The sequence below is a fragment of the Palaemon carinicauda genome, chromosome 14 (genome assembly GCF_036898095.1).
Source record: "Palaemon carinicauda isolate YSFRI2023 chromosome 14, ASM3689809v2, whole genome shotgun sequence".
Lineage (NCBI taxonomy): Eukaryota > Metazoa > Arthropoda > Malacostraca > Decapoda > Palaemonidae > Palaemon > Palaemon carinicauda.
In genome coordinates, this window is record NC_090738.1 from 130,491,955 (window position 1) to 130,501,720 (window position 9,766).

Below are 9,766 nucleotides of genomic sequence, written 5' to 3' on the forward strand. Positions count from 1 at the left end.
ACCTAAAATGACTAGCGAAAAATATTCATCATAACTTGAAAAATATCTTGCATATATCCAAGGTTAACCATTTTTGTTCATATACATGACCATCATACAATGTTAAAAATTTGCCTAAAAACAGTAAAAATCCAAGAATAAATGTTGCCAGGCATTTACCGTTTTAAAAACGGATATACTGACGTAAAGGAGCGACATTGCGGTCACCAACCCGTATAAGATAAACAAAGTAGGGTAAAAATTACGGTCGCCTGTATTTTACTGAAATACAGCTGAGGACAGTATATTTTTACGGAGAATTTCAGATGAAAATTATGGTTTTTTATCTTGTCCATTTGGAGACTGGTTAATTTATTAATAAATAGAATCTAGTCTATTTGGAGAAAGGCTGATTTATAGATCTATAGAATCTAGTCCATTTGGAGAAAGGCTGATTTATTAATAAATAGAATTTAGTCCATTTGGAGAAAGGTTGATTTATTCATCCATAGAATCTAGTCCGTTTGGAGAAAGTTGATTTATTGATCCATAGAATCTAGTCCATTTGGAGACTGGTTAATTTATTAATAAATAGAATCTAGTCCATTTGGAGAAAGGGTTGATTTATTCATCCATAGAATCTAGTCCGTTTGGAGAAAGTAGATTTATTCATCCATAGAACCTAGTCCATTTGGAGAAAGGTTGATTTATTCATCCATAGAATCTAGTCCGTTTGGAGAAAGACTGATTTATTGATCCATAGAATCTAATCCATTTGGAGAAAGACTGATTTATTGATCTATAGAAAGTAGTTCATTTGGAGAAAGGCTGACTTATTGATACATAAAATCTAGTTCATTTGGAGAAATGATACATAGTATCTGGTCCACTTGGAGACATGATGAATAGAATGTAGTCCATTTGGAGACATGATGAATAGAATGTAGTCCATTTGGAGACATGATGAATAGAATGTAATCCATTTGGAGACACGATGAATAGATTGTTGTCCATTTGGAGACATGATGAATAGAATGTAATCCATTTGGAGACATGATGAATAGAATGTAATCCATTTGGAGACATGATGAATAGAATGTAATCCATTTGGAGACATGATGAATAGAATGTAGTCCATTTGGTGACATGATGAATAGAATGTAATCCATTTGGAGACATGATGAATAGATTGCAGTCCATTTGGAGACATGATGAATAGAATGTAGTCCATTTGGAGAAATGATACATAGTATCTGGTCCATTTGGAGACATGATAAATAGAATGTAGTCCATTTGGAGACATGGTGAATAGAATGTAGTCCATTTGGAGAAATTACGGTTGTTTGACCAGTGTAGAAGCCCATTAAAAGCATTCCAGTACATGAGCGTACTGGACGTTTGGAGCGTTCTCCTTTAAATCTCCTCTTCTTTGCTATCTAACAAAAATGAATGGAGGGAAGCAGCTCATGGAACGCTTACTTACAAAACATTTCATTAATGAAAATGACGGTGATTAATATAATGTTAAATATTATTGGGTCTGGTATTTTTTACCATTTGAGAAATATTAATATTCGTCCAAAGATTCACTATTCAATTATAAAGAAGAATCTTAATGTTTAATATTGACGTTTCAAAAAATAGAAAATATAATTTACAAGTATTAATATATATATATATATATATATATATATATATATATATATATATATATATAATATATATATATATATAAACTCGATGCTATTTCGACAAAGTTCACTCGTTAATCATAAGGAGAAATCTTAATTTTTCAAAAGATGTATTATAGACTTTAACTTTATATATATATATATATACATATATATATATATATATATATATATATATATATATATATATATAATGTGTGTGTGTGTGCATTTTCATCCATCAAAGGGTTCGAAATATTTTACTATTTGAGAAACATTAAAATTCGTCAAAGAATCTTTAATGCTTCAAAAGAAATAAAACAGAATTTACCAGGATTAATATATATATATATATATATATATATATATATATATATATATATATATATATATATATAAAAATAATCAATGGTATTTCATCCATCAAACGGACGAACTAACCCGAAGCCCAAAAGCCAGACCAGATATTCGAGATGCACTGGAATGTACAACTCTATGTGGGTCAGCGGTTGCTGAAGTCCTATTCAGGAATAGTGGGCCGATTTAGCTTTTGTGGTACATTTCTCTCTCTCTCTCTCTCTCTCTCTCTCTCTCTCTCTCTCTCTCTCTCTCTCTCTCTCTCTCTCTCTCTCTCTCTCTGGCGCTTTAGATTTTGTGATACACGTTCATCTCTCTCTCTCTCTGTCTCTCTGTCGGGCGCTTTAGATTTTGTGGTACACGTTCATCTCTCTCTCTCTCTCTCTCTCTCTCTCTCTCTCTCTCTGGCGCTTTTTCTTTAGTAGTACACGTTATCTCTCTCTCTCTCTCTCTCTCTCTCTCTCTCTCTCTCTCTCTCTCTCTCTCTCTATGGCCTTTTAGTATTTATGATAGTTCATTTCTCTCTCTCTCTCTCTCTCTCTCTCTCTCTCTCTGGTCTTTTAGTATTTATGATAAGTTCATTTCTCTCTCTCTCTCTCTCTCTCTCTCCTCTCTCTCTCTCTCTCTCTCTCTCTCTCTCTCTCTCTCTCTCTGGCCTTTTAGTATTTATGATAAGTTCATTTCTCTCTCTCTCTCTCTCTCTCTCTCTCTCTCTCTCTCTCTCTCTCTCTCTCTCTCCTCTCTCTCTCTCTCTCTCTCTCTCTCCTGTTAACAACCTTTGTTGCTATTATTAAGCGACCTTAATAAGTACAGCGTTAGCTACTTTAAGGAGAGATATATGGGTATCTTCTCTGAAAGCAGGTGATTAAGAAAATGAAGATGATATATTGAATCACATAAAATATAGAAGAGTAAATTTACGAAATTGTGAAAACCATCAGCGAAGTAGTTGGAAGAGTTGAACAAAATATAAGAAGAGAATATGAATGACAAAATAAAAGTAAAAATTAAATAATGAGGTTTTCACAGGTTGAAAGAAAACTTGGTAAATGAAGTGTGATCCGATAAAGAAAAGACACATAAATAAATATATAAATAGATTGAAATGCTCTATCATAAATTAATACACCCGGAAAATGAATTATAATTTTTTTAGTTAATCTAAAAACCTTTTTATTTAAGTGGATTATAGAAACAAGTGAATTATTATTATTATTATTATTATTATTATTATTATTATTATTATTATTACTAGATAAGCTACAACCCTAGTTGGAAAAGGAGGATGCTATAAGTCCCAGGGCTCCAACAGGGAAAAATAGCCCAGTGAGGAAAGGAAATAAGGAAATAAATAAACGATATAAGAAGTAATGAAAAAAAAAATATCAATTACATGAAGATATAAATTGAATAAGAAAATACTTTCAATTCCGCTGATATAAAATTGAAAATAAATTTTATATCAAATATAAAGAAATTTTAGTAAAATGAAAGGATAGAAAATTCAAAGCAAAATACAAAATCCTGCAAGCAGTGCCCGAGGCACCGTTGCAAGGGTTAAGCCTCAATCCCTAACCTGTGACACCAGATAAATTCTTTCCAAACCATTCGATCACGTCAGTCAATCAATCAATCAGTTAAAATCTCTCTCTCTCTCTCTCTCTCTCACTCTCTCTCTCTCAATGGCCTTTTTGTAGCTGTGAAAATAGACAAGTTCTTTCCAAGTCTCTCTCTCTCTCTCTCTCTCTCTCTCTCTCTCTCTCTCTCTCTCTCTCTCTTCATTGCGTTTGTAGCTGTAAATACAGACAACTTCTTTCCAAATCTCTCTCTCTCTCTCTCTCTCTCTCTCTCTCTCTCTCTCTCTCTCTCTCGTGTAGTTTTACCACAAGAACTCTCACTGACCAAAAAGACCACACAGACTCAGTGAATATATAACTAGTGTATGCAACCAGTCAAAAATAATGGACAAATATCTAAATAGATAAGCATACGCATACCACTTTCACCTGGGTATGATTACTCCCAACCTCCTACCCGCGGGACGGAAAGAGCTGAGCTGTGACAGGAAATATATGTGTGCGTGTATATATATATATATATATATATATATATATATATATATATATATAATATATATATATATATATATATATATATAGAGTCAGACACTCGCTCTTTATTATATCATCGTCACCATCACCATCTCCTACGCCTATTGACAGTTTATTTGAAATAACCTTGCCAAGATTCTTGGTCATGATGTGTCGTACTATGCCGGTGTTATTTTCAAATTGATGCCAGAAGCAGATCTTCTAAAAACTATTTAACAGTTATATGAATGTTTTTGCTTTTATTGTTTTAAACTGAATTACCATTTATCTAATTCTTTATCTATATCAAATAATATCGGTGTCAATGACCTTAAGATGTCAGGAGGCCAAATAACTGCTAATCAATCAATAAAAATCTATAGGGACTAAGTTCAATGTCGAGCTCATGTTAGCGTAACATTTATTAGTATAAGATACCACGTCCTCCTTCAACCTAGAAGGATTGGGAACGGGAAAGGGGGGCAGGGGGGGGGGAGGCCCCCTACTTGACCCTTCCCTAATTATTTGATCAGTAGTACTGACAGGGACGCTTCCTCAGACAACCTTCCCTAATCTAATCTAGGGGGAACCTTCCCACCTGTCCGGGAGGAGCGAGCACCTTTTCCCCCCATCTTCCATTCACTTATAGCTGAACGAAGTTATAGGGGACGACGGTGGTCTCCTCGTTTGGGGGAAAAATACTTTTCACTGATATTTTCAGGGATAAAATGTTATCTCTGTGTCGTGTTAGGGATTCATACAGATTTCCTGTGAGATATGTACTAGATGTAATGTGCACATAAAAATATATATACATGTATGTGTATGCGTTTATGTGTGTATGTATGCATATATGCAGTACATATATGTAGATATATGTATATATAGGCTACATATGTGTATACACGCGCACACATATATATGCATATATATATAATATATATATATTGAGAGAGAGAGAGAGAGAGAGAGAGAGAGAGAGAGAGAGAGAGAGAGAGAGAGAGAGAGAGAGAGTTGTATCCGCATAAATCGTGCAACATATTTTATCCAAAGTTTTCGCTAAAAATACATGTTGAATAAAGGACCTACGAAAGATATGCAATGTTGCTTTATTACGTGAAGCTGTGCAAATTCCATTTTAAACGACCTTCTTGATTCAATAATATCGTCAATAAGAGAGGCACTCAGTAGAGCGCAAACCTCCACCACGGCAGCTTATTTCTCGACCTTTTACACGACCTTGACCTTTAACCTTAACATGTATTCATTAGCGTGGATTTTCAAACACTCAAATATGAACCAATTTTGAAGTCTCTGTGACAACGATGTCCAAACTTATGGCTAATTACGTGAATTTGACATTTTGCTTGACCGTGACCTTGATCTTTGACCATGACCTTCCACAATTTATTAATTTCCAGCTTTTTACATAACAGTTAATCCCTACAAGTTTCATTACTCTACGATTAAAATTATGGCCAGGAATCTGTTCACAAACAAACAAACGGATGAAAACATAACCTCTTTCCAACTTTTGGTGGCGGAGGTAATAATAGTTTCTTCAACATCTTTAATAACTCTATCAGCACTAATTTAATCATAACAAACTCTATAAATACTTTCCCATCATATTCCTTTCAATGTCCACATCCTTCATCGATGTTTAATATAAAAAATAACATAATTAGCACCAACCAGTTTATTAATTCCATACAAAGACAAATTGAAAGTTATAAATCCATCTATAAATACTTTCCTATCATATTCCTTTCAGTGTCGAGGTTCTTCATCGATGTTTAATATAAAAAATAACAATCGGGACCAACCAGTTCATTAATTTCATATAAAGATAAATTTAAATCTAGAAATCCATCTATAAATACTTTCCTATCATATTCCTTTCAATGTCGGGATCCTTCATCAATGTTTAATATAAATAATAGCATAATTAGCACCAACCAGTTTATTAATTTCTTACGAAGACCCACAGAAAGTTAGAAACCCATCTATAAATACCTTCCTATCATATTCCTTTCAGTGTCCACATCCTTCATCGATGTTTAATATAAATAACAGCATAATCAGCACCAACCAGTTTATTAATTTCATACGAAGACCCACAGAAAGTTAGAAATCCCCCCCACTCAAAAAAAAAAAAAAAAAAAAAAAAAAAAAAAAAAAAAAAAAAAAAAAAAAAAAAAAAACCCGGTGACACCAATTCGCAGATCGTGAATTAATTGCATCAGTCCCAATCATAACGGATAATAAATCGATGGAAAATCTAGCTTCCTCAAACAACAGGCCTCGTATATTTTGCAATAAAGCGAACAACAGAGATGAAAATAAAAGAGGAAAATAAAAAGAGGAGAATAAAAGATGAAACAATTGCAAAATGTTAGCCCCCCAAAATTCTTGGTAATTTACAATGTTTGGTTGTATGAGAAAACAAAAATCCAATAACACTAGAACGATACTTACAAAAAGGAAACAAGTGTTTACGTGCAACAATATTCCTTGTTTAGAGAAAAAAATTGTCGAGTAAACAAAATGTAGCAATAAAATAACAGCTGTTCAGAAAAAGAAAAAAGAAAAAAAGGTTCCGTGTTCATTTTGTTGTTTTTGTACCATGTCTTCAAAGGCCGGATCTTGAAGTATTTCAATATTACGAGAATATAAATTTATTTGGAGGACTCTCCTATAAACATTGTATATATATATATATATATATATATATATATATATATATATATATATATATATATATATATATATATATATACATATATATATATATATATATATATATATTCTTTGCAAATATCTTGTGAAGTATTTCAATATTACGAGAATATAAATTTATTTGGAGAACTCTTCTATAAAGATCGTATATAAATATAAATATTTCTTTGCAAATATATTAAAATGATATAACATATATCGAGAAAATAAACAGGCTATTTAATATGCAATGATTTATAAGCATTTATGTATAACTAAATACCGTATATAAATATTCCTTGCAAATATATGAAAGTGATATAGCCTATATCGAGAGAAACAATACAATTTATTAAGTAACGATTTACAAGCATTTATTTATAACTACTCTCACTGTAAATATCGTATATAAATATAAATATTCCTTCTAAATATATTAGAATGATATAATCTATATCGAGAAATTAACTGGGAATTTAATATTCAATGATTTATAAGCATTTATCTATAACTACACTCACTGTAAATTCCTTATATAAATATCAATATTCCTTCCAAATACATTAAAATGATATAACCTATAAAGAAAACCAGTTTAATATTCAACGATTTTTAAGTATCTTTTTATAACTACTCTCACCGTAAATATCGTATATGAATATAAATACTCTTTCCAAATATATTAAAATGATATAACTTATATCTAGAAAACCAACAGAAAATTTAATATGTAACAATTTATATTTTTTCTAACTCGACATGGGAAACAGATACATATAAGAGTGGTGTCACTCTATAAACCTACACTTTAAAAAAAAAACGTAATTTTATTCGGATATTCTCCGTAAAAATATACTGTTTTCAACAGTATTTCAGTAAAATACAGGCGACCGTAATTTTACCTTACTTCGTTATCATCTTTTCACGGCTTGGTGACCGTAATATCCCTCCTTTACATCAATATATACGTTTTTAAAAAAGTAAAAATACTGGAATAAATGTTGCCAGGAATTTACCGTTTATTTAATGTAAATTTTCAAGTGTATGACTGCGCAATGGTAGTATTTACACCTCTCTAATTTCCTCTAAGGTGAAATTTCCTAAGTAAGAACGCCGGTCAAAATATTCCAACTCTCTAGTACTGCAGTGCAACGACGGTGCTGGCCGATGCGCGATAACCACCAGCAACATATACCGGGAGGACCAACTCCATCGATGGAAAAAAAAAAGTTATCGTACTTGTGCGTGCAATCGCACTAAATGTCGGGGTGGTTTTGACCCGCAGAGCCTTTGAGGGGAAGGGGGTAGGGGGGGGGTGGAATGGATAAGGAAACGACATGGCTCGAATTAGGGTACAAAGGGTTGATAAATGCGGCCCAGAGCGAATGTGGGAGGGAGAGTTTGAGAGCAGCGTTGGGCTTAGTTGAAGGATCAATGACAGGGCGGCAGAAAGAGAGAGAGAGAGAGAGAGAGAGAGAGAGAGGGAGGGAGAGAGAGAGAGAGAGAGAGAGAGAGAGAGAGAGAGAGAGAGGAGGCTTCAGCTCTTACAAGATCATTCGTACTGGGTCATTCATAGATGTAGCACCTGTACAGTTGGCTTCGTTAATTCCGGTACACTTCAGGGGAAGCTAAGGGGACGTCTGTGTACCGGAATTAATTAAGCCAACTGTACATTGTCATACCGAGAGAGAGAGAGAGAGAGAGAGAGAGAGAGAGAGAGAGAGAGAGAGGAGGAGGCTTCAGCTCTTACAAGATCATTCGTACTGGGTCATTCATAGATGTAGCACCTGTACAGTTGGCTTCGTTAATTCCGGTACACTTCAGGGGAAGCTAAGGGGACGTCTGTGTACCGGAATTAATTAAGCCAACTGTACATTGTCATACCGAGAGAGAGAGAGAGAGAGAGAGAGAGAGAGAGAGGAGGAGGCTTCAGCTCTTACAAGATCATTCGTACTGGGTCATTCATAGATGTAGCACCTGTACAGTTGGCTTCGTTAATTCCGGTACACTTCAGGGGAAGCTAAGGGGACGTCTGTGTACCGGAATTAATGAAGCCAACTGTACTTTGCTATTCCAAGTATGGGCAGTGAAAGAATTGTGGAGGCAAATCAAATAATGACTATATCGTGAAGAGCTACGATTATTAATACTTTATTTAATAAACTATAACAATATTGAGTGATTACACTATCATGAAGAAAAAATTAATAGAGACTCAATCTACATTCAGGAGAATTTTAAAAACTTAACTATGAACATGTTCATACACATGTGCGTAGACATTTCTATAGACAAGTAATTTAAAAAAAAAAAAATTCTACTATACTGCAAAGATGCGGTTTCAAATATATTTATCCTCTTCAGGTGAGATACAGAGGTGGGAGTACAAGATGTAGAATGGAATTCCTAGATCTCAGTTTATAGTAGGCAAACCTAAAAAAAAAAATTTGTATTTATTTCAAACACACACAGACACACAAACACAAAAAGAAAAAAAAAGTGAAGTATTCAATCATCTTTTGAATTTATTTTCCATACCCCTCAATAATTATATTTAAAAAAAAAAAAAAAAAAAAAAAAAAAAACAGAAACCTTCGATAAATCATTCCCTTAATTTCAAAATAACTAAAAGCCATACCAGACGGCATTGTTGATAGGCCTAACGGTTGAAGTTTGTAAAAAAAAAAAAAAAAATCGTATTGATTTCACCAAAAAAAGAAAATAGTAATCGTGATGTAATCAAACATCTTCGGAATTCATTTGCGTAACCCCTTAATAAATAAATTACTCAGGAAAAGGCATAAGGAAACCTATAAATCATTCCCTTAATTTAAAAAAAAAAAAAACTAAATAAAATAACAGACATCATTGTTGTTAAGCCTAACGGTATAAGTTTCCTTTAAATAAGGGCGAAACCTTCGGAAAATCATTTCCATAATTTCAAAATAACCA